Here is a 26,483-nt window from a genome sequence, read left to right as displayed (position 1 = left end):
CAATTTGTTATGGGCCAGGGTGTAGAGAACCCCAAAGTGTATCATGGAGTGCACCTGACCCAAAACTTTTAATAGATTGTGGTATGGGGAGCACACTCTACAGGAGTGGTACAGCAGAAATGGAAAAGTATTTTTTAAAGCAAAACAATGTTTATTCTATGAACTCAAGTTAACCTTTTTAAAACATACAGTGGACATCTTCGCAACCATTAATTCAAATACAACCCCCAAAGAATACAACACTACATAATCCTTAAGCTGTCCTTTTAACATCCAGAAGACTTAAAAACAAAACCTTTAACAGAAGCACATCAGGTTAAAGTCACTACTGGGAACATGTATAATTCTGAATTCACCAAATGATCAAGAGATAGTATTTTCATGGCAGAGAGAACAGCAGTACAGCTGCTTTTTCTGACTTTAGCTCCAACACTGAAAAACGAAACCAAAAAGACACAGACACACCCAAGCTTTTCTCAAAGTGAAACTAAAAAGCAGTGCCAGAGCTCAGCTCCACCCACACTCTGACATCACTGCAGTAACATGAGCAGCCAAACATTTCTTAAAGCGACATTCTCATGCCAAGTCTGAGATTGTGTCCATTGCTTCTAGTTTTTCCTTCAAGTTGAAACATCCTCTCCTCTCATCCTCTCCTCATCCATTCTATCCAAGCCTTGCAATATCTTGTAAGTTTCAACCGTCTTCAACCGTTCCTCATACAACAAGCTCTTCATTCCAGGGATCATTCTTGTGAACCACCGCTGGACCCTTTTCAAGGCCACCACATCCTTCCTTAGATATGGGGCCCAAAACTGCTCACAATACTCCAACTAGGATCTGACCAGAGTCTTATACATTCTCTGAAGTTCATCCCTGGTCTTGTATTCTATACCTCTCGACATGAATGCTAAAATTGCATTTGCCTTCCTAACTGCCGACTGAACCTGCACGTTAACCTTAAGAGAATCATGAACAAGGACTCCCAAGTCCCTTTGTGCTTCTGATTTGCTGAGCATTTCCCCATTTAGAAAATAGTCTATGCCTCCATTCCTCCTTCCAAAGTGCATAACCTCACACTTTTCCACATTGTATTCCATCTGCCACTTCTTTGCCCACTCTCCTAGCTTGGCCAAATCGTTCTGAAGCCCCCTGCTTCCTTAACCTGTCCCTCTACAGATCTTTGTATCACCTGCAAACTTAGCAACAGTGCCTTCAGTTCCTTCCGTGGCGTTTGACCAAATTTGAAAAAGTATTAAAGGGAACAGATAGGGTGGATAGGGTAAGACTACTTGTACTGGTTGTGGGAGTTTAGGACTAGGAGACTCAGTGAAAGCATTAAAGTCAGACCTTTCAGGAATTAAATGAGGACATTCCGATGCACACAAATGGTAGTAGAAATGTGGATCTCTTCCCGCAAACAAGCATTGATATTTGATGAATTGCTTTGATTTGATTTGATTTGATTTATTATTGTTACATGTATTAGTATACAGTGAAAAGTATTGTTTCTTGCATGCTGTACAAACAATGCATACCGTACATAGGGAAGGAAGGAGAGACTGCAGAATATAATGTTACAGTTATAGCAAGATGTAGAGAAAAGATCAACTTAATACGAGGTAGATCTATTCAAAAGTCTGATGGCAGTAGGGAAGAAGCTGTTCTTGAGTCGGTTGATACGTGACCTCAAACTTTGGTATCTTTTTCCTGACGGAAGAAGGTGGAAGAGAGTATGTCCGGGGTGCATGAGGTCCTTAATTATGCTGGCTGCCTTTCTGAGGCAGCGGGAATTGTAGACAGAGTCAATGGATGGGAGGCTGGTTTGCGTGATGGATTGAGCTACATTCACGACCTTTTGTAGTTTCCTGCGGTCTTGGGCAGAGCAGGATCCATACCAAGCTGTGATACAACCAGAAAGAATGCTTTCCATGGTGCATCTGTAGAAGTTGGTGAAGGTCGTAGCTGACATGCCAAATTTCCTTAGTCGTTTGAGAAAGTAGAGTCGTTGGTGGGCTTTCTTATCTATAGTGTCGGAATGGGGGGCCCAGGACAGGCTGTTGGTGATCTGTACACCTAAAAACTTGAAGCTCTCGACCCTTTCTACTTCGTTCCCATTGATGTAGACAGGAGCATGTTCTCCACTACGCTTCCTGAAGTCAATGACAATCTCCTTCGATTGTTGACATTGAGGGAGAGATTATTGTCGTCGCACCAGTTCACCAGATTCTCTATCTCATTCCTGTACTCTGTCTCATCATTGTTTGAAATCCGACCCACTACGGTGGTGTCATCAGCAAATTTGAAAATCGAGTTGTAGGGGAATTTGGCCACACAGTCATAGGTGTATAGTAGGGGGCTGAGGACACACAGCCTTATGGGGCACCAGTGTTGAGGATGATCATGGAGGAGGTGTTGTTCCCTATCTTTACTGATTGTGGCCTGTGGGTTAGAAAGTTCAGGATCCAGTCACAGAGGGAGGAGCCGAGGCCAAGGCCATGGAGTTTGGAGATGTGTTTCGTAGGAATGATGGTGTTGAAGGCTGAGCTGTAGTCAATAAATAGGAGTCTGACATAGGTGTCTTTGTTATCTATGTGTTCTAGGGTAGAGTGCAGGGCCATGGAGATGGCGTCTGCTGTGGACCTGTTGCAGCGGTAGGCGAACTGTAGTGGATCAAGGCAAGTAGGGAGGCTGGAGTTGATTCGTGCCATGACTAACCTTTCGAAGCACTTGATGATGATGTATGTCAGAGCCACTGGATGATAGTCATTAAGGTACGTTGCTTGACTTTTTTTGGTACAGGGATGATGGTCGTCTTCTTGAAGCAGATAGTGACCTCAGATTGTTGTAAAGAGAGGTTGAAGATATCTGTGAATACCCCCTGATCCGCCAGCTGATCCGCGCAAGACCTGAGTGCTCGTCCGGGTACCCCATCCAGGCCAGTGGCTTTCTGTGGGTTGGCCTCTGCAGTGGTGATCTCAGATACAAGTTCATCCACGGCTTCTGGGGTGGAGGGCTCGCTCTCGCTGACATCTTGCTTAAAGCGGGCATAGAATGCGTTGAGCTCATGAGGGAGGGGTGCGTTGGAACCACTCACTTTAACCCTGAGTTTGATAGATTTTGAGGGGCAAGGAAATGTCAATGGAGTTCGGACACAGAGCAGCCATGATCTCATTGAATGGTAGAACAGACCCGTGTTGCTAAATGGCCTATTCCTGTTCCTATGTTCCTGCACCTTTAAATTTGTGATGTACAGACATTTTCACGAATATTAATTCAACTTGGATATATCACTCCTTTTGGGCTAAATAATGAACCCATGCTTGGATTATGGGTGGGATTTACCGGCCACCCTGCCGTGTATTCTTCGGCGAGGGAGGCGGCCCGCCAGCGGGATCTACCGGACCCGCCGTTGTCAATGTGATTTCCCTCGTGCCCGGAAACCCGTGCGCCGGCATGGGACCCTTATTTCCCACCAGCATGAACAGGCGGTAAATCTCGCCCTATAAGTAAGGAGTAATTTTTTCAATTGTCATTACACACAAAATATGTGAACAGGGTCATTGGATTCACATCACCATAAAATGTATCTAAGTTCATGATTTTTAAAAACTCAATATGCAATATTTCCATCCGTTTGACTTTTTGATATACTAATTTATAAAATGCCAATCAATAAAATGCCTCAATTGAGTAAACCTATCACTTGCTGTCACCACTCACTTTACACCTGTGTTGTATAAACTGTCAGAACTTCAGAATATTATATGTTTTCACATCCCATTTCTGTTGATAAATCGTGAACTTGGAATTATTCCAATTATGAGCCCATGTCTTGTGGCCTAAAAGTACCTTCGGCCATTGATTTATTTTCCAAGATTAAAATGCGACTTAAATCTTCATTGTAACTAAAAACAGCATAAGCTAGTCCTAGGTTGCACAGCCTGTTCTTCATTATGGTTGTGACTGGAACACTGTGTCCTGCTAAAGTCCCCAGAATTCCCATGAATAATGGCATAGTGCTCTGTTACTATTACACGCATGTGAAAGTTAATCATTCCCTTTGCTTGGTTGCGCTGAGCTATTTGTGATGCTTTTGCCTCTTTACTCGAGCTTAAGATGGTGTAGGCAAAAATGTCGCTTTTTGAGGAGGAGCCAGCCTAAGGTCAGTGAGAAATGTCTGAGCTAAACCAATCCAGACCACACAGAGTTTAATATGCACAGGACTGGAACTGAAAAAATTTGATGTCCTCAACCAGAATTTTGTCCATAAGAATTAAATTTTTAATTAAATAGTTCTCTCAATCGTTTCTGAGCTAAGTAATGAGCTCAGCTTAGATCAAACACAGAGCTACTATTTCAAGTTAACAATAAATCATCATGCACAGGCATATACAAATCCACAGTGCATTAGACACAACGTTAATCTTTGGCCTCGAAATTTTGCTCTACGAGGATTAGCATACGAATGATTAGTACAACCCGACTAAAATTCCACTATCCGTTTAACAAAACCCAAATGGGTTAATGCCCCCATTAAGTTAGAGGACAAACCAATTCCCCATGTACACCTTTAGTATTTGGACACTCAAATTTGCAGAGCCTAATTTCAAGGCCTTGTGGTCTGGCCTTTGACCTCATCCAGCCACACTCACGAACCCTGCCCCCATTTGTCTTGATCAATTGCAGTGAATATTTTGACTTTCAAAAGGGAAACCTGAGTGGTGTAGGAAAATATTGGTCGAATGCTCTGGGAATATTAGTTTTCCGCACTTTTCTTCCAGAAATAATTAGCTTTAACCTAGGCTACAGCTTAATAAAAGCTGCATCAAATATTATAAACAAAAAGCTTGAGGATTATTTGTACACTTTGGTTTCCAATCTTTCAGCACTGTCCGGGAACCCCCCCCCCCCCCCCCCCCCCCACCACTTACAATTCATGTTTCCAGATCGCTTTAATTGTTGGGAAGAAAATAAATAACAAAGCACTTCACAATATCTGAGCTTATATTTTACAGCAGATTAACAGAGGTCAAATGTTACTGGTCACCTTTCCAATTACATCAGAGCTATGAGTGAGTGATGTGTGCTCTGCCTGAAGGCAGTTCCCTAACTCATTGTCAGCTAATGCTTCATCCTGATCTGTGTTCTCGGCAGTTTTAGTCAGTGGTGGTTTCCCGTAGCCTTCTACTCTCAGGGGCAAGGTGAGGAGGCATATCCCAAGTCTACCTCAGCCAGAACAGGAATCAGACCCGTGCTGTTGGAATTATTCTGAACCACACGCCAGCAATTTATCCAGGTTGGCTAGCAGGCCCCATCAAAGCTATACCCAATTCGAAAATTCAGGCCCGGAAGGCTGAATTCCGCCAGCTGATTGGACAGCCCAAATTCGGTCCGAAAACATGTTGCTGGTACAAATGGGCGAACAGCAGCCCTTGCACATCCGTTTTATGAGCAGTGGCTAATTAAAATGGCTGCCGACCGATTAAGTATTGCAGCCCGACTTCTAGAGCTGCTGGCCCTTGTTATATTACTAAATTGTAATATAAATATGACTCTTTTGCCTTGCCGAATTGTCTTGACTTCTGATGAGAAATAGTCAAAGTCTTCCAGATGATGACAAAATGTTTATTGAGTAATATGTAATAAACAAGTGAGTTCTTTCACTTCAACACTCAACTAGTAAAACAAGTACGTAGGTTTAGATTAAATTAACAATTATAATTATAATACACTGCACTCTGATCTGATCACATCTTCACTCTAGCTGTTCTCCACACACACTAACACACACTAAGAGAGAACGGGAAGCTCCTTTTATAGGTCCTGTCAGTGTTACCATTTACTGATCTTTTGACTGTACTTACTTTACATTAAATGAACATGTGTTAACACATACAGAGATCACGACAGCCCTTTGAACATTAGAACGAGGAGCAGGATGAGGCAATTCAGCCCCTCGAGTTTGCTCCGCCATTCAATAAGATCGTGGCTGGTCTCATCTCGGCCTCAACTCCACTTTCCTGTCCGTTCTCCATTACCCTTCAACTCATTACTAATTAAAAACCTTAAATTTACTCAATATCCCAGCATCCACCGCATTCTGGGGTAATGAATTCCACAGGTTCACGACCCTTTCAGAGAAGCAATTTCTCCTCATCTGTTTTAAATCTGCCAACCATTATCATAAAACTATGACCTCTAGTTCTAGATTGTCCACAAGAGGAAACATCCGTTCTACATCTACTTTGTAATCCCCCTTTATCACCTTATATACCTCCATTCGATCTTCTCTCTTTCTTCTAAACTCAAGAGAGTATAGACCTAAACTGCACAATCTCTCTTCATTGCTGGAATCAGTCGAGTGAACCTCCTCTGAACTGTCTCCAATGCAACTACTCCCCTCCTCAGGTAAGGGGGTCAAAACTGTATGTAGGACTCCAGTTGCAGTCTCACCAATGCCTAGCACAGTTGCAGCAACACTTCCCGACTTTTATACTCTATTCCATTCGCAATAAATGTCAAAATTCCACTTGCCTCCCTTATTACCAGCTGTACCTGCAGACTAGTTTTCTGTGGTTCATGCACGAGGTCACCCAGATCCCTCTGCACCGAAGCACTCTGAAATTCTTCTCCATTTAGATAATAAGTTGACTTTCTATTTGTCCAACCGAAATAGATAACCTCACACTAATCCCCATTAAACTTCATCTGTCCAACTTTTGGCCCAGTCACCGAACCGATCCATATCCGATTGTAAATTTCTTACTTCACTATTTCAACTTACTATGTCACATATTAGTGCAATCTGCAAATTTGGCTATATCCCTGCATCCAAGTCATTAATATATATTGGCCTGGATTCTCCTCTGCTCGCCGCTGGTAGCAGGCTCTCCAATGCGGCGGAGAATCAAACAATCGGGATTGGCGTGGGGCGGCGGTGGGCGCCAATCCAAACACAATGCTCTGACCCCTCATTGGCGGTGGGATTTAGGTTCACACCCGCACGCCAGTGGGAGGATGTAAATAAAACAAATGGGTCTTACTGACCCGTTTACATACATTTAGTGGGCCCTGAACTCTATTTTCTGGCCCTCTATGATTCTTTGGTCCGCTTGGGGCGGGAATCACATGGGCGGGGATTACCAAATGTGAGCATGACATGGTGGAGCTTGCGGTGGGCCAAGGTGGCAAATCAGTAAGGGAGTTGCCCTAAAGTTCATCTGAGGGCCACCCTCTCTCTCTCCACGACCTTCTCACCCTCCTCTACCAGCGCCCCCCCTCAAACCACCTCCTCACCGAGATCCCAAGAACGGGAGGACACTCCCAAGAGACTCCTTTAATAGGGAGACTAACTAAAGGCACACTCCACAGGGACCCGCTAACTGAAGGAATCTGCACAGAGCTCCCCGAACACACATCGAGTGATTGGAATGAACTTTGTGATTGGAATACACTTACCTTTCTTTGATGTGGTTGATATTTGTAAGCATTGTGGTTTCAGAATTTAGAGTCACTCATTCATGAAGCGTGTTGAATGAATCAAGGCTGCTACTATTTGTGGGAATTGTTAATCACATCCCGCTACTGGAAATGAATGAATGGCTTGCACCTAATGGTTTTGTGGGGTTGAAACACAGGTCACAGCTCTTCTCCTCCCAGCAATGAACACATGGAGCTTCCAGGTAAGTGTTACTTGCTGAAATTTTGTTCACTCTCCCTGTTTATACTGCTCTCTAGTTTCCAGTCAGGGGTCCCTTTTCTGGTGGGATAGAGTCTGTGGGGAGAAGGGGGGGCTCGTTGGGGGGTTCCTTTAATCAGGGGATTCCTTTAGTTAGGGGGAACCTGTGAAGGGATTCCTTTACTTTTGGTGTCTCTTCAGTTAGAGCATCCTGGGAGGGTTTCCCTATTCATGCGGTTCCTGGGCAGATCTCCCTATTCAGAGGTCAGTACCTGGGAGGGGTCTCCCTACTAAAGGGGACCCAGGGCTGGTCTCCCTATTCAGGGGTCACGGGTGGGGGGGGTATCGGGTCGGGTCGTCCCCATACATGCATGTGGGAAGAGGGGTACCTCGGCAATCCGGGGATGGGGGGGCTGCTTTGCAGTGTGTGGTGGGGGGGTTGATTTGCAGTGTGGGTGGAGTGGGTAGCTGGTCGTAGGACTTGGGCGTTGGGCCACGCACTCGAAATAGCAGCCCGATAGCCGGATTCCCTCGGGAATCCCACCTATTCCTCGCCATGCATTAATTTGATGCCAAGTGATACAGAGTTGCTTCCCGATTTGCGCTGCCATGGGTAACATACATTGGCAGCAATTCTCCTCCAGCAGGAGAACATAGGGCAGGATTCTCCATCCACCAACGTCGGATTCGCGAATCGTGAACGGGCGGAGAATCGGGCATCAGCTGAATACCTAGCATGCCGCTGGTTGCCAATGAAGTTCCTCAATGGTGGCATGGGCATGAAAAATGTGCAGTTGCATTCATTAACATATCATTCAGGGGTCCAACCCGGTAGTCTCCGGCCTTCCACGATGCTCCGCCTCCGCCAAGCGGAGGTGACGCCGGTACGATTCACTTGTGGCATTTAAAAACGAAGACTGGGTACTGTCGCTGCTGAGACAGAGAGTGGAGGTGAGAAAAAATTCCAAAGGCGCAACGATTGGCGGGTGGACAGTAGGGCTGCTGGCGGGGGGGAGCATCTGTCAGAGTCGGGGGCAAGTAGCAAGTGGTGACCAGGAGATGGGCCGTAGGTTCGCCCCCCCCCCCGGAACGGGGTGGTGTCAGGGCATGGGCAGTCATACCTATGGCCTGCAAGGCAGACACCTGGCTGCACACTCCACTGTTGCCCAGTGTGACCAGAACATAGGCAGAATAAATGTGCAGAGCGCCACCAGCCATATGGGTGCCCAACTCAGGTCACCCCCTTACCCCCCTAGGAACCATCAGACCCCAGCCGCCCCACCAATGGCATGGTCATGGTCCAGTGCAGCCAGTGCTGGCACTCCTCGGTGCACCCATCCGAGCTGCTGCCCCACTGCAGGGGGAGAGCAGGGGCAGTGCAGATCGCACCCTGAACAGAGGCCCCATGCATCAGAGCCTTTGGCACCCACCCTGGCACATTGGCCCTCTCAGGACAGATGGCTCACCAGTGGCACTATCAGTTAACCCATCCTGCAGGACCACCCATCGTCACCAAGCCTATCCTGCCCACCCAAGAAGTACACCCACAGTAAACCCCACAGGAGGGTGCAGGACAGGGGTTATCCGCTGCGGTCGTGGCTAATGCCACTTGTGCAGAGGCCCCAGACTGACGCAGAGAATCGTTACAACGATGCCCATGCAGCAACCAGAAGACGTCATCAAGCGGTGCATCGGCGCCCTGAAGGTGTGGCTCAGGCGCCTGGACTGCTCTGTTGGGGACCTCCGGTATAACCCTAGGAGAGTCTCTCACATCGTAGTGGCCTGCTGCGTCCTCCACAACATTGCGCAGCAAAGGGGCAACATGCTGGAGGAAGAGTACGATGAACGCCAGGCCTTGTCCGACGAGGACCTGGATGGACAGGGCATGGGGTTGGGGAAGGCACAGGAGGCCACATGATGTGTACGCCAGGGCCACCCCGCATGGCAACCTAATCGTCTCCAGGTTCGCCGACTAGGGCGCCTGGCCACCAGCAGACCAGCCGTCCCGTCCCACCCCCACATAGCAACCCCCAACCCACCCCATGGCCACCCACCCCTCCCCTGTAACCCCTACCTGCACTCCATGTCCTCCTCTTCCCCCACCCAAGCACCTTCAACCCCCTCCGAGCTTCCCACAAGCTTCATCACAGGGTGTTGGCCCTGGGTTGGCAGTATCAGCGGGTCTGGTCCATGGTGTGGCGTGCGATGAATTCTGGTACCCCACATCATTTGACAGTGTCTGACTCCTGCCCTGGTGTCACATCCCACTTTTCGCCCGAGTGCTCACTACTGGCCAGCCCAACACACAGGCCCACAGACCTTCAGGGAAGGTGGGCTTGGGGATGGGGTCTGGGGCAGCGAGGCAGGGAGTGTTTGGTCCTGGCGGTGGTGGGTCACTCACCAGATAGGCCATACCACATGGCAACCCCACATTTCTGGCCCAGTTCCCTGCCGCCTCCAAGGACGATCCCGGGCTGTACCCCCGACTGCACTGGGGGCACTGACCCGTGCCTTCCACCAACACCCGCACCTCACATCACCAGAATCCCATACGTGCCCCTCCACCCCCTCTCCTCCTTCCCAATACCCACCCTACAACTCTTTGTGCCCAGCCCAGCCCATCCCTCACACCCTTTGGACAGAGGACAGAGGCAATTCGGAACACCAGTGAACAGGTATTTATTTGTGGCAGTAAAATAGTGCATAGAACATACAGTGCAGAAAGATGCCATTCGGCCCATCGAGTCTGCACCGACCCACTTAAGCCCTCGCTATCCCTGTAAACCAATAACCCCTCCTAACCTTTTTGGTCACTAAGGGCAATTTGTCATGGCCAATCCACCTAACCTGCACGTCTTTGGACTGTGGGAGGAAACCGGAGCACCCGGAGGGAACCCATGCAGACCCCGCACAGACAGTGACTCAGCCGGGAATCAAACCTGGGACCCTGGCACTGTGAAGTCACAGTGCAAACCACTGCGTTACTGTGCTGCCCAAACTATGAATGTGTCCTAGCCCCTAATCCTACACCCGCGCCAATATAACTGATGTCTACCTTTCTAAATGGGAATGAGCCCGGCCAGGTGGTAGATGTTTCAGTAGGGGAGCATTTCGGTAACAGTGACCACAATTCAGTAAGTTTTAAAGTACTGGTGGACAAGGATAAGAGTGGTCCTAGGATGAATGTGCTAAATTGGGGAAGGCTAATTATAACAATATTAGGCGGGAACTGAAGAACATAGATTGGGGGCGGATGTTTGAGGGCAAATCAACATCTGACATGTGGGAGGCTTTCAAGTGGCAGTTGAAAGGAATTCAGGACCGGCATGTTCCTGTGAGGAAGAAGGATAAATACGGCAATTTTCGGGAACCTTGGATGACGAGAGATATTGTAGGCCTCGTCAAAAAGAAAAAGGAGGCATTTGTCAGGGCTAAAAGGCTGGGAACAGACGAAGCCTGCGTGGAATATAAGGAAAGTAGGAAGGAACTTAAGCAAGGAGTCAGGAGGGCTAGAAGGGGTCACAAAAAGTCATTGGCAAATAGGGTTAAGGAAAATCCCAAGGCTTTTTACACGTACATAAAAAGCAAGAGGGTAGCCAGGGAAAGGGTTGGCCCACTGAAGGATAGGCAAGGGAATCTATGTGTGGAGCCAGAGGAAATGGGCGAGGTACTAAATGAATACTTTGCATCAGTATTCACCAAAGAGAAGAAATTGGTAGGTGTTGAGTCTGGAGAAGGGTGTGTAGATAGCCTGGGTCACATTGAGATCCAAAAAGACGAGGTGTTGGGTGTCTTAAAAAATATTAAGGTAGATAAGTCCCCAGGGCCTGATGGGATCTACCCCAGAATACTGAAGAAGGCTGGAGAGGAAATTGCTGAGGCCTTGACAGAAATCTTTGGATCCTCGCTGTCTTCAGGGGATGTCCCGGAGGACTGGAGAATAGCCAATGTTGTTCCTCTGTTTAAGAAGGGTAGCAAGGATAATCCCGGGAACTACAGGCCGGTGAGCCTTACTTCAGTGGTAGGGAAATTACTGGAGAGAATTCATCGAGACAGGATCTACTCCCATTTGGAAGCAAATGGACGTATTAGTGAGAGGCAGCACGGTTTTGTGAAGGGAAGGTCGTGTCTCACTAACTTGATAGAGTTTTTCGAGGAGGTCACTAAGATGATTAATGCAGGTAGGGCAGTGGATGTTGTCTATATGGACTTCAGCAAGGCCTTTGACAAGGTCCCTCATGGTAGACTAGTACAAAAGGTGTAGTCACACGGGATCAGGGGTGAGCTGGCAAGGTGGATACAGAACTGGCTAGGCCATAGAAGGCAGAGAGTAGCAATGGAAGGATGCTTTTCTAATTGGAGGGCTGTGACCAGTGGTGTTCCACAGGGATCAGTGCTGGGACCTTTGCTCTTTGTAGTATATATAAATGATTTGGAGGAAAATGTAACTGGTCTGATTAGTAAGTTTGCAGACGACACAAAGGTTGGTGGAATTGCGGATAGCGATGAGGACTGTCGGAGGATACAGCAGGATTTAGATTGTTTGGAGACTTGGGCGGAGAGATGGCAGATGGAGTTTAATCCGGACAAATGTGAGGTAATGCATTTTGGAAGGTCTAATGCAGGTAGGGAATATACAGTGAATGGTAGAACCCTCAAGAGTATTGAAAGTCAAAGAGATCTAGGAGTACAGGTCCACAGGTCATTGAAAGGGGCAACACCGGTGGAGAAGGTAGTCAAGAAGGCATGCGGCATGCTTGCCTTCATTGGCCGGGGCATTGAGTATAAGAATTGGCAAGTCATGTTGCAGCTGTATAGAACCTTAGTTTGGCCACACTTGGAGTATAGTGTTCAATTCTGGTCGCCACACTACCAGAAGGATGTGGAGGCTTTAGAGAGGGTGCAGAAGAGATTTACCAGAATGTTGCCTGGCATGGAGGGCATTAGCTATGCGGAGCGGTTGAATAAACTCGTTTTTTTCTCACTGGAACGAAGGAGGTTGAGGGGAGACCTGATAGAGGTCTCCAAAATTATGAGGGGCATAGACAGAGTGGATAGTCAGAGGCTTTTCCCCATGGTAGAGGGGTCAATTACTAGGGGGCATAGGTTTAAGGTGAGAGGGGCAAGGTTTAGAGTAGATGTACAAGGCAAGTTTTTTACACAGAGGGTAGTGGGTGCCTGGAACTCGCTACCGGAGGAGGTGGTGGAAGCAGGGACGATAGTGACATTTAAGGGGCATCTTGACAAATACATGAATAGGATGGGAATAGAGGGATACAGACCCAGGAAGTGTAGAAGATTGTAGTTTAGTCGGGCAGCCTGGTCGGCACGGGCTTGGAGGGCCGAAGGGCCTGTTCCTGTGCTGTACATTTCTTTGTTCTTTGTTCTTTGTAAACATACATGCCCCAATGCTCTGTTTAGGTGGATCTCCAGGCAGTGTATCAGATGTGGAGGTGGCCTGTTGTGAATCCTGACCTGTGGTCTGGGTGCCTTTTGCCAGATATCCTCTGGAGCGACCTGGCCTGGATGAGCCCAGCAGACTTCCGGGTGTCACAGGTGGCGTATTGCACCCTGTTCTGCCCGCTGACCATCGGATGCGCCAGGGACAGGTGGGGGGGGGGGGGGACTCACAGGTGCTGCAGTGGTGCAGCAGATCACCTGTGGAAGTCACCAGCAGAGGTCCCATTACCTCCTCTGCCCTCGGGTTGCCCGATGACCCCCAGGCTACTCCTTGGGCTGGGGACATGGGTATTGGTCTGGGTGGCATGCATTGCCGGCACCGCCACCTGCTCTTGCAGGTGGTTTGTCACCTCCAACTGCACTTGCAGGCGTTAGATGGTTGAACACACCCTCATGTAGTCCCTGGCTCTGTACCTAAATCTCCAACACTGGTGGGACTGCCCTTCCCAGAAGGCCGATACTTGTCAGGACAACAGCTAGTCCCTTGTGTCGGGCCGCCCACCGACTGTCCGCACCCTCAGGGATTTCTACTTCCACCTGATGTACCACAACATGTGTATTGTGCGCACCAGATAGTGCCGCAGGAGCCTCTTCACTGAAGTGCCCAATCGAGGTGAGTGTCTCTGGGTGATGGAGGCTGTTGGTGACAGCTGTGATGGGAAGTCTGTGTCACCCCTGGACAAATGCTGTGGGTGATGCGGGGTTGCGGCTGGAGGTGAGGGACCCGAGACTGTCCCGCCTCATCGAGAGGTGACCCTGCAAGACACAATGGCAAGACGCATGGTGAGACCACGGGTAGGCGTGGAGTGGTGACACTTGTGCCATAGGAAAATCGCAATGCATTGGGTTATCCACTTGGTTATCCCATGCTGGTCTCCGCCTCTGCGCCTGCCCATTCTCCCACCTCACTGATCAAGTCCATCGCCCTCTGCTCCGCGATGGTGAGGGGCTGCAGGTCCAATGGGCCCCCTCCGGTCTTCTCTTGCTCCCGGTGGTTGTGGGCCACCTTCCCCTGGTGGGGACAGATAATGCACAATGTGAGACAACTCAGGCGTGGACAGCATCGGGGTCTGCAGCTAGTGGCCTGTGTGTGCAGGGCACCCAGCCATGGCGGGGGTATGGGAGTTGGCATGCGGTGCAAGGTGGGATGCATGGGGACCTTCCCACACATGGCCTCCATGGCCAATCCATCTATCCTGCAAATCTTTGGACTGTGGGAGGAAACCGGAGCACCCAGTTGCTCTCTTTGGTTGGCTCTGAATATGGCGGTCAATATCGTCACCTTCCTTAATCCTAATTACGTTTGCTCTAGAGTCGCCAGGTATCTTTCGATACCGCTACAAGGTTCAAAACCAATACTGATCAAAGACTCGGTACACCAGTTAGTTTGTTCAAAGTCAATGCTTATTTATTTACACACGCAGTTAAACCTACTCATGCACAAATACTACAGACTAAACTATCACTACTGCTAAAGCCTATACTTAGCTTCGGGCGCCCACTCAGTCAGAGGAACAATGGTCGTTGTTCGGGTCTGAGGCTGCTGGTGTCGAACTGGTACAGGAGAACAGCTAAGGTCGTCTGTCTGGTAGCGTGCTTTGACCTTGGACTTACTTCTGGTGCAGCTGGTGGACGGGTCTCTCCGCTGTGAGAGCCAAGTCCAAGAGAACGATTCTCTCTTGGGGGCTCCATCTTAAACCCAAAGGGGCTTCCCGCTCTTTTGGGCTTGCCTTGAACTTGGCCCCAATCAATTGGGCCGTTTCTCGATCATTCCTATTGATTCCATCCAATAAAGGGGTGGGTACCCTGATGGCTGGGCGTGTCCTAGGTGGCAGTTGGCCTGCTTTGTTTCGGTCTTTGGTGCCGGGGTGTCTGCCTTAGTATCTGTCACTCAAATATTACTCTTTTGTCCCCGGAGATGGGCCATTAGTATGCTAATGGGCCTACAGTTTTGGTCTTGTCTGGGAGCTGCGGCTCCAACATACAGACAAGCTCTGAACCTGCTTGTTTTCTCAGCATTGCCCATTTTCCCTGCAATCTTTGCAAAGTATCCATTTTGTAATCGGGAAATGGCCATCCCAAATGGCTACACGCCCTCCTTGTGATCCTCAACATGAAGGATCACATTACCACGTCATCTTTGTTCTCTGACCAAGCTGGGCACCCATAAGCACTTCACAGGCTCTACACTGTTCTGTCCTATGAATTGAAACTTTACATAAGTTGTTTTATATATATACATCATTATGAAATTCTACGGGGCGCTATGATATTCAGGCATGCATTACAAAATAAAAAAGCTAGAATCTCTAACTATCCTCAATAAACTATCCTCACTTAACCAATCCAAAATAATCCACAACATTTTGAACTGTACAAATAGCAGCAACACAGGTCGCTCTGGTTTGGCAGTCAAGCACAGAGTTTTACATTTCTTTAATAAACTAACAAAACACACACAAAAAAAACGGATGTACTTTAATTCACTTAAAGGGGTTGGGGGGTTTGTTGAAGTCCGAAGATAGGGGATCTAAATGTGTATACCGGAGTGCGGTTGCGGGAGACTCTCCTCCGCCATTTTCTGAGTCTAAGTGTCTGCACGACTCTGCAGAGTATCACCAGTACTAAGAGTGCTTCTACGATGTAAGATAGTGAATACCAGGTGATAAACTTGTCACACCAGGTCGGGGTGTCGGTACCTGTCTCGGGGTTAACTATCTCGGGGTTAACTAGCTCGGGGTACAGTGTATGGCAGGGGTGGTAATCATTCACGGCCTGTGTAGTAGGGGTCAGGGGGGCAGCGTTCGCGCGCAACTTAAGGGATCTCACTAAGATCCACGTGTAGAACATGAAGGTTGTCTTCATCTTTCCTTCTGTCGGTCTTCTTCTTTTTCGTCCTCTGGGGTTCCGGAGTTCTGTGGACACAAGCATAATATCTGTTATTATCTTGCTTAAGATCTCGTATGTCTATTGGTCTGTCCTTTGTTACCAATTACCCATTATAATTGGTCACCATCTGTGACTCCCTCATTTAAAATTAAAAAAAAAAGAATATTTGGACAACACATCCGAGAAAAATACTGACACAGTGCAAGCCGTCTCGCAGCCTGTGCGATCTACCATCCTAGTGTTTGAGGGTGGAAATAGCACAAGGAAGCAGCCTAAGGGTCGCCAGAAACAAACAAAAGAATTTCGAACGGAAAGTGCCAAAATGGGGTGCGTATGGGCCGCGGTGGGTAAGAAATAGGTGGAATCCCCAGGTAGGACGGTGATCAGTGTCATTTGTGTTCTACCCGAGCGTAGCTAACCAGAGGGGGGCCCTCAGGCAGGGCGGGGACAGGTGCCGTTTCTCCACTGCCTGAGCGACCGGCAAGATCCGGTAAGAATGTGGTCGTCGTGGGGGCTGCCTCTCGTGATTCCCTTCAAATCAGGAGCGTAGTTATGATTGGTGTCTGCCGCCAAACTAGTTCCTCTGAACGGTTGTCTGTCGACAAACTCGTTCCATTAACAGCCAGTGGCATTAAAAGAGTGGTGGCGTGGGGCCATGAAAACTTTTAAATTCACAAACCCATCTTGTAAAGATGTGCTGTGTTGGAATTTTAGCTGTTGTTTTGGCCGCATTCGTTCTGGATGGAAAAGCTTCCACCCATTTTGTGAAGGTGTCGATGACCACCAACACATACTTAAAACCATTTCTGCAGGGGGTAGGGGTCCTATATAATCTATCTGCAAATTCGTCCAGGGGCCATTAACGGGGTGGGTGTGACTAAGTTGATCCTTTCTTGCATATCTGTCCGGATTGTTCTGGGCACAGATCAAGCAATTTTCAATGTAATGGGTTAAATCAGGCCACCAGCAGAGAGGTCAGACGTGGGTTAGGGTGGGTTCAATGCCTTGGTGTCCATAATTGTCATGGAACTGACAAATAATCTGGTTCCTGTCCTGGCTGGGAATTACATAAATGCCGTCTTTCAAAATCACACCGTCATGTGTGGTTATTGCGTTCTTAAACTTATCGTACGGGGCTGGGAAGGATCCTTTTAAAACGTCCCTGAGCTTTTCATCTTCCTTTTGGGCTTTCGCTAGATCCTGAATGTTGGTCTGTGAGACCAGAACTGCGTGTACTGGGGTGCTCTCGGGGCGGGGGGGGGGGGGGGGGGGGGGGGGGGGGGTCCAAAAGTAACCATGTCTGGAACCTGCCTTCGCTAGGGTGTCTGCTTTAACGTTACAGGGGGGGAAGAACGGGGATGACTGTGAACGTTAATGATACCATATTTCCTATCTTTAGCTGTCTCTCGGATATGCCGGAGTAATGGGGCTGAGGGTAGGGGCTTTCCGTCTGTGGAAACGAATCCTCTAGTTTCCCACAGGGGTAGGAATTCTGTTAAACTATTGCAGACATATAAACTGTCCGAATATATGTCCGCTGGGGTCGGACACGAGTCAGGGTGATCAACAATGTAAGCTATGGCTGTCATTTCTGCTGCCTGCGAGCCTAGATGTCCTGGCAACTTTAATGAAATCTCTTCAAGGGCGCGTCCCTGCGCATCCTCTACATAAATGCCGCAACCGGTGATTCTCTTTCCATTCAAAACTGTGGAGGAGCCATCCACATAAATATTCAGGGGTGCACACGTGTCTGTGGGCTGGGGTCTCTGGGGTGTTTTACCTGCTTTCCTGGGAGCTGACTTAGGTATAAATGGCCTGAATTATGGTTTGCGGTGATGATCTCACACTCATGTAGGGTACCTGCATATTGCAAATTGTCGGCTAGGAAAGTGTGGGTCTTGGTTCTTTTAACTGTAATGTCCCGTCCCTGTAAAAGAAGGGTCCAACGGGCTGCGCGGATTTGGCTGACTGTGCAATCTTTAAGTCGCCCGTCTGATAATAGCTGTGTTGGGGTGTGTTCAGTGAGAATGGTGATGGGGTTAAGTCCTGTAATGTAGGATAAGTACTGTACTGCCCAAAAAACTGCGAGCAGGTGCCTTTCGCAGGCAGAAAATCCTTGCTCGACAGGATCTAACACGCGTGAGGCGTATGCCACGGGGCCTAATCGGTCATGGCGTTCCTGGAGGAGTACAGCCCTAAAGGGTTCAGTCGGTGCTTGCAACTTCGATTGGGTACGGGGAAAGTGGATCTGGGACCTGTAATGCGGGGACTGTGGTGAGGGCTCTCTTTAAAGCATCCACAGCATCCGTGTGCTGTGGAAGCCATTCCCAAGGTGCCTGTTTCTTGAGAAGTTTGGATGAGGGCGCTGCTTTTGTGGCGAAACCGTCGATATGGTTTCTGCAGTAGCCAACCAGTCCTAAAAATGACTGGAGGGCTGAGACATTATGGGGAAGGGGCAATTTGGCGATCAAGTCAAGTCTCTTTTGCTCGATCTTGCGTTTACCATGAGTGATTACTGTACGCAAGTAAATCACTTTTTCCTGCAAAATCTGGGCCTTCTTAGGAGTCCCAGGAGTTTGGCGAGAAGCAAAATGTGCTCTCCCTTTGTGTCTGTCTGTAGTAGCAAGTCATCTACATACTGGACCAGACAATCGAGTCGGGAAAATTTTGCTAGTCCATTTGCCAGCTGTCGGTGGAAACTGGATGGGGAGTTGTGGAAGGCACATCCACGTGTATTGTTGTCCCTGGAATGTAACGGCAAATTTGTATTGGCACGCTTTATCCAATGGAATGGACCAAAAGCCGTTGCTAATGTCCAAAACCGAAAAAAAATTTGACTGGAGTCCCTGTTTGAGCATGGTCTCGGGACTCATGGCTATGGTGGGGGCTGCTACTGGGGTTACTTTGTTCAATTCCCGGTAATCAATGGTTAGTCGCCATGATCCATCGGGTTTCCTGACGGGCCAAATTGGTGCGTTATTCGTGGAGGCTACTGATCTGAGTACGCCTTGATCAAGCAGTCTCTCTATTACTTTGGAGATCTATCCCTCTGCTTCTTGGGGAAAACCGTACTGCTTTTGGGGTCTGGTGTCGGGACCTGTAATGTTCACTAAGCCAGCGATCTTGCCACAGTCATGCTTGTGCTGTGCAAATGCTGCTTTGTGTTGCTGCAGGACTTCCCTTACCTGTTTATCCTGACTAATGGGTCGAGGGTCAAACCAGAAGTCTCCTACTGCGCTGATTCTGTTTGCATACTCTCCAACTGTGAGCGTGGCGGGGGCTCGTGCTGCCTTTGCCATTCTCCATACACATTTATTTACCGGATCAAATGAGAGGTTGTGGGAGCTCATAAAGTCGATTCCTAGGATGTGTTCAGCTGTCTGGGGTAGATCGACCAAAACTATGGGGTGTTTAGTTGTAATGTTCCCTATTTGTATCTCTACAGGGGCTGTGATGTGTCCTTGTTGTCAATGACCTGTAAAGCCGCTGAGTGTGATGGTGTCTGTTGTGGGACACGTGTCTCGTTGAAACATCATGGAGGAATTGAGCGTGGTGCGGGACCTTCCTGTGTCCCAAAGAAATTCTACGCGGTGTCCCTGGACTTTGCCTGCTACTACCGGTCTACCAGACTTGTCCCAAACGGTGTCGCAGACCCAAGTTGGGGAGCCCGAACACCGTCAGTCAATGCCGTTCATGTCTGCGTTCTCTGAACGGGCGCTAACACTATGGATTGGGTTTGCCCTATTCTTATTTAGGGTGCCTGTCTGTTGGTTTCTCTGCTGCTTTTGGGGCGCGTTGTACTCTCGTGCATAGTGTCCTAATTGTCTACAATTGTAGCATTCCTGGGATTTAGGCTGCAGTGGGCTGTTCCTGCCCTCATTTACCCATGCGGGGTTCTGGTACGTCCTAACTGGATGCATGTCTGCCTGCTCTTCCTCTGGTTTTGCAAATGCGGTTTTGCCTTGGACGGATTGTTCCCAAGAGCAGGACAATCTTTTCAAAACCCATTTCTCGTTGTGGGCCTTGTCTGAGGGGTCGTAATTTGCGCAGGCTCTCTGTCCTGCCTCTGTCACATGAGAGACTAGGATTTGAGTCCATTTGGCCACATTATCCGCGGACAAATGGGCGCGGGCTAACACTCCGAATACTGCTGTGAAATGTATCCACAAGCATCCAGCAAACGCTGTGGGGTGCTCTGTTTTCTTTTGCCTACACTTGTTTAGGCCTTCTACGGGGTCGCCTCTGTTATAGCCGATCGCATCCAAGATCGCTTTGTGCATTTATTGGAGTGTGCCTCCTCCTACATTCTGTGGGTCGGGAAGGGCTGCCACGAATGAAGGGTCGAGGCTTAAAACTGTGAGCTTCACTTGCTCCTTTACGTCCACGCCGTACATGGTAGCCTGCTGTTTAACTCTAGCAAAAAACTGGTGGGGGTCTGATGTGGGAAGGAATGGTGTAATTTTTCCACACGCGTCCCGTAATTGGATCACCGTTAACGGGGTTGTATATAGGAATTCTGCGTTTCCTTCTGCTGCGGCCCTGCGGTGTGTGGTTACAGGGTTCATGGGGGTGTGTTCTGCCTGTTCAGTCGGGGGTTGGGTTGCTTACCTTTTCTGGGGGTTTTCTTGCGTACATGTCCCATGTACGTATCTGTGGGCAGTTTTATTTAACTCCTGCCAATCGGGGCCGTTTTCCTGGTCTAACTGGGGTTCAAACGTACTTTGAAACCTATTCTGGACAGAAAGCAGAGATTGCAATTCTGCAATTTGCTTCCGGCACTTTGCGTGATCTACGGAGCTCTGCCTTTGTTCCGTCGTGGGAGTGTGGAGCGCTAGTAGGGTTGCTTTTAAATCATTGTACAGTTTCTGCAATTGCTCTACCTGTTGCTCGGTTTCTTGCCTTACCAAGACCGCACGTTGCGTGTCCTGGTAGGCCTTATCGTACTGGGTCTGAAAACTACTCATATGGGCGAGACAAGACTGCTGTGCCCACTTGGCATCATCCACCTCCCTGCCCCTCGCTGCTAACTGTTCTCTTAACTCCTTATTCTCCTTCTCAAATTCGCTCACATCTCCCTCACTATTTCTGTCTCTCTCCTAAATCTCTCTACGGAGTGTCCTAACGACCTCCTCTGTGCCTCGCAATAGTGCCAAGCAGGACACGATTGCCATCGGCTTGCAAGCTTTCCCCAAGCACTTCCTATGAATCTCTGACAGGATCTCCCACCAAGTATGTCCTATACTCTCGGGACCGGTTTCATCATTGGCGCAGAATTCACTCCAAAGAGGCCATCCTTTCCCTTTGAGATATTTTCTGATCTCTTCTTCCCATACGGGACACTGTCCTACTCTACTGGTCACTGCGACCTCGAATTCCTGGGGGTTCATAAAGCGTTCCATTGCCTTCATTGCCATTTTCTCTATCTCTGAGTTCTCTACTGAATTTTGAACAGGGGGTGATAAAGTGGTGATGTAAACACGGGTACGGCTTACACTAATTTCCGGCCTACAAAACTCCCGACAGTTTTACGCAACAAAATCTCTCAGGTTTACCTTATATCCCTGTTAGTACGCATGCATTAACACACTTCCGAATCTCGGAGGTTTGATCAGTATCGTTCTCACACTTGTGGTTTTTCTGTTTCCAATTGGATTCCAATTCAAATTTGGGTTCTCTCGGAGTGACTAGGCTACTTCTAGGTCGAGTCCCACCAGAGTCGCCAGTAAATGTTGCTCTCTTTGGTTGACTGTGAATATGGCAGTCAATATGGTCGCCTTCCTTAATCCTAATTACGTTTGCTCTAGAGTCGCCAGGTATCTTTCGATATTGCCACAAGGTTCAAAACCAAATACTGATCAAAGACTCGGTACACCAGTTAGTTAGTTCAAAGTCAATGCTTATTTATTTACACACACAGTTAAATCTACTCATGCACAAATACTACAGACTAAACTATCACTACTGCTAAAGCCTATACTTAGCTTTGGGCGCCCACTCAGTCAGAGGAACAATGGCCGTTGTTCGGTTCTGAGGCTGCTGGTGTGGAACTGGTACAGGAGAACAGCTAAGGTCGTCAGTCTGGTAGCGTGCGTTGACTTTGGACTTACTTGCTTCTGGTGCAGCTGGTGGACAGGTCTCTCCTCGGTGAGAGCCAAGTCCAAGAGAACAATTCTCTCTTGGGGGCTCCTTCTTGTACCCAAAGGGGCTTCGCGCTCTTTTGGGCAGGCCTTGAACTTGGCCCCAATCAATTGGGCCGTTTCTCGATCATTCCTATTGATTTCATCCAATAAAGGGGTGGGTGCCCTGATGGCTGGGCGTGTCCTAGGTGACCGTTGGCCTGCTTTGTTTCGGTCTCCTCTGGCGCCAGGGTGTCTGCCTTAGTATCGGTTACTCAAATGTTACTCTTTTGCGCCCGGAGATGGGCCATTAGTATGCTAATGGGCCTACAGTTTTGGTCTTGTCTGGGAGCTGCGGCTCCAATATACAGACAAGCTCTAAACCTGCTTGTTTTCTCAGCATTGTCCATTTTCCCTGCAATCTTTGCAAAGTATCCATTTTGTAATCGGGAAGTAGCCATCCCAGATGGTTATCGCATGTGGTGCAAGGTGGGATGCATGTGGACCTTCCCACCCATGGCCTCCATGGCCAATCCATCTATCCTGCATATCTTTGGACTGTCGGTGGAAACCGGAGCACCCAGTGGAAACCCATGCAGACATGGGGAGAATGTGCAAACTCCACACAGACAGTTATCTAATATTGGAATGGAACCCAGGTCTGTGCCACTGTGCCATCCCTACATCTATATATACAGGATCCTCATTATCCACTTTGTTTGTTACATCTTTGAAGAACTCTAGAAAATTAGTCAAACACAATTTATCCTTCATAAAACCATGCTGAGTCTGATGGATTGTGATTTAATTTTCCAAATGTTCTGTTATGACTTCCTTAATAGTGGATTCTAATGGGCAGCACAGTGGCGCAATGGTTAGCATTGCTGCCTCACGGCGCCAAGGTCCCAGTTCGATCCCGGCTCTGGGTCACTGTCCATGTGGAGTTTGCACATTCTCTCCGTGTTTGTGTGGGTTTCAGCCCCACAACCCAAAGATGTGCAGGGTAGGTGGATTGTCACGCTAAAATTGCCCCTTTATTGGAAAAATTGGATTGGGTACTCTAAAATATATTTTTTAAATTATGGATTCTAACAGTTTCCCACTGACAGATGTTAAACTAACTGGCCCATAGTTTCCTACTGTCTGCCTCCCTCCCTTTTTGAATAAGGCCGTTAAGTTTGCATTTTTCCAATTCACTGGAACCTTTCCCGCATCCAAGGATATTTGGAATAAGATAACCAAGGGACCCAATGTCTCCAGTATTTAAGACCCTGGGATGTTGACCATCAGGCCGTGGGGACTTACCTGCCTTCAATTCCAATAGTTTTCTCAGTACCTTTTCCCTATTAATGATGATTGTTCTCAGTTCCTCCTTTTCTAAGACAACTGCATTACCTCTTACTATTGAAATGGTACTAATGTCCTCCACCGTGAAATCTGAGGCAAAATACTGATTTAGTGTCTCTCCAATTGCTGCGTTCCCCACTCCCCAGTCTCATATTCCAAGGGACTAACATTCACCTAAGCTACTCTCTTCACTTTTATATAGTAAGAAGTTTTACAACACCAGGTTAAAGTCCAACAGGTTTGTTTTGAATCACTAGCTTTCGGAACGCAACTCCTTCCTCAGGTGAATGGTTGCCATCGACACCGCAAACTGTCGGCTCAAAGTGGAGAGGATCTCCAAGAAACAGCATCTTCACATCCTGGCCCTTTTATATACTTATAGAAGCTTGTTATTCCTTTTTAAATTTTGCTCCAGTTCTCTTTCATAATTTACCTTTGCTCTTATTGCTTTTTTCCCAATCCTTTCTTGATCTTTAAAAGTTTCCCAACCTTCCAGCCTGCCACTGACCTTTGCAAGAGATAAGACATTGTTTTTGTCTTTCATTTCCTTGCTTAGCCATGGATATCTTTCCCTCCTCTTACAATCTTTTTTTCCTCTCTGGAATATATTTTATTTGGGAGGATTTCATCAACTGTCCTACCGTTTAGTCATCCTGCCGTGTCCACTGGGGCCAAATCTGTCCTCATGCCAATGTAATTATCTTTGTTTAACTCCAGAACAGGAGCGTCGGACTCAAGTTTCTCACCCTCAAACTGAATTTGAAATTCTGTCATGCTATGATCACTCTTCCCTCAAGGATCCTTAACTATGAGATCATTAATTAGTCCCTCCCTATTACACAATACTAAATCCAGAATAGCCTTCTCCCTGGTTGGCTCAAAAACACATTGCTCCAAAATCAATTTCTGGTACATTCAATGATCTCTCCCCTGACACTACCCTTGCCAATTTGATTAATCCACTCTATATACATATTAAAATAACCCATGATTATTGCTGTACCTTTCTCATAAACTCTCAGTATTCCCTGGTTTATACTGTGCCCCACTGGAGAACTATTGTTTGGATACCTATAGTTTACTCCCACCAGGGACTTCTTTCCCTTGCTATTTCTTACTTCTACACAGACTGATTCTCTGGGTGTGATCTTGAACCTGCATCTGCAATCTGTGGGATCAGCGGCATGGCCGGAAAATCTCACGAGAATTGGGAAACACGATTCTTTCTGGGGAAGTCGCTTTTCCCGATTATGTTGGCAATGTTTACAACATATTTGGCCAGGCATGAGGCAGTTGAAGGGATCCATCCGGGGGCGCACTGTAGCCCCCGAGGTGCAAGAGGGTCATGGGAAGGCAGTGCCCTGGCACTTCCCTGGAACAGGTTGGCACTGCCAGGTTGACAGTGCCAACTTTCCCTGGGGGAAGTGCCAGGGGTGGACTCCAGTGGGAACCCTATGGAGAGCGGACGGGACAGTAGACACTGAGCTGAGGGGTGGGAGTGCTGGCCAAATATCTGCATTGTTAGTTGTGGGTTGCAATGAAAGAGAGGATGTTTGGTGGTGGTGGTGGTTGGGGTGGTTGGGGGGGTTGGGGGGAGGGGGGGTGGTGGTGGTGGTGGGGTATGTCAACGATGAACGGTCTCCTTGTAACCATAGGCAGAATTCTCTGGATCCCAGCCACGTGTTTCTCGGCTGCACGCCGATCATGGTGGCGGGATTCTATCTTCCTGCCAATTGTCACTGACAGGTGTGTGTTGCTGGTGGGAAAATTGGATCGTACCGACTGGAGCATTCTGGCCCATGTCTCAGTAATCACCCCCCTTCATCTCTATTTATGCTGATAACTCATTAATTCTCTCCTGAATGCTTTGTGCATTCAGATACAAAAGTCTTTACATTTGCTCCATTATCAAATTTCCCTACTCTTTACGATTCCTTGATGCAATAAGAGATTCATGCGTTTCTCGTTTCCTTTTATCTTCTTGTGACAATCAGACTCATCACTAACCTGCACCCGTACCTTCTACTTTAACTTTGATTTTCTAATTTTCCATTTATCTATACCCTCCCCCCACTGTTTAATTTAAAGCCCTACCTACAGCCCTAGATTCGCCAGTTCTCTGGTCCCAGCCGGAACAGCTCCCTTCTGGCCCAGTACTGGTACCAATGTCCCATGAATTCAAACCCATTTCTCCCGCACCAATCTTTGAGAAACGCATTTACCTCTTTAATTTTATTGTCTCTGTACCAATTAGCCCGTGGCTCAGGTAGTATTCCAGAGATTTTTACCTTTTTGGTTCTGCCTTTTAATTTAGCCCTGAGCTGCTCATATTCCTTCAGCAAATCTTCTATCCTTGTTCTACCTACACCGTTGCTACCTACGTGGACCATGGCAGATCCCCCCCCCCCCCCCACCTGAATGGTTCCCTGCACCACAATGTTATGGTTGGCAGGCACCTTTGCAGCACCCCTCCCCCGGAAATAATGGTTGCTGCTGAGGCAGGTTGGGGAGCAGGCAACTACGGCAGAAAGGTCAAAAAAATTATTTAAAAAAAAGAAAATTCAATTTATGGAGGGGAAATGCCGGGGCTGTGGAGGCTGGTTTCCTTGCCTGCTGTCTCCTCTTTGATTTGAAAAACCATTCCCCATGGTCTGCCACTGAGAGGTTGGCCGCAGTTCGCTGGTGGTCTCTCCACCTTTGCAGGGGGTTGATGTGCCATTGGCAAAATGCCTATAGCTCATAAACTGGCCTTTAATAGAGTCATTGCATATTTGAATTTCCTTACCCCTTCCTTGTGGAGGCCAATCGCATTCCCTGCCACATAATGATATCATTCCCCATTGGTGAAATTTGGTCGGGGAATCGAAATGTCATGACACCCGGTGATTTTACCAGCTTGTGATCCCACCTCATGGGAGCCAATAAGTTTATGCCCATTATAACTGACATTAGGGCTGCATCATCATCCGGGCTCTGGAAAACCCAACTTGTGT

The 26,483-nt window shown here is 48.0% G+C and overlaps 1 long non-coding RNA gene across 2 annotated transcripts in view; it reads right to left on the bottom strand.

Annotated features, from left to right (window-relative positions):
• Positions 1-1,488: 1,488 nt before the first annotated feature.
• Positions 1,489-26,483, bottom strand: part of LOC140387165 (uncharacterized) — a 237,110-nt gene continuing 212,115 nt past the window's right edge. For both annotated transcript variants that reach the window (XR_011933751.1, XR_011933750.1), the window contains one exon: positions 1,489-3,500. This is a non-coding gene — a long non-coding RNA (uncharacterized lncRNA). The remainder of the gene's footprint in view (positions 3,501-26,483) is intronic.

Source organism: Scyliorhinus torazame, chromosome 12, assembly GCF_047496885.1.
Source record: "Scyliorhinus torazame isolate Kashiwa2021f chromosome 12, sScyTor2.1, whole genome shotgun sequence".
Lineage (NCBI taxonomy): Eukaryota > Metazoa > Chordata > Chondrichthyes > Carcharhiniformes > Scyliorhinidae > Scyliorhinus > Scyliorhinus torazame.
Note: the sequence above shows the minus strand (reverse complement) of the source record. Positions and strands in the feature narration are given on the sequence as shown.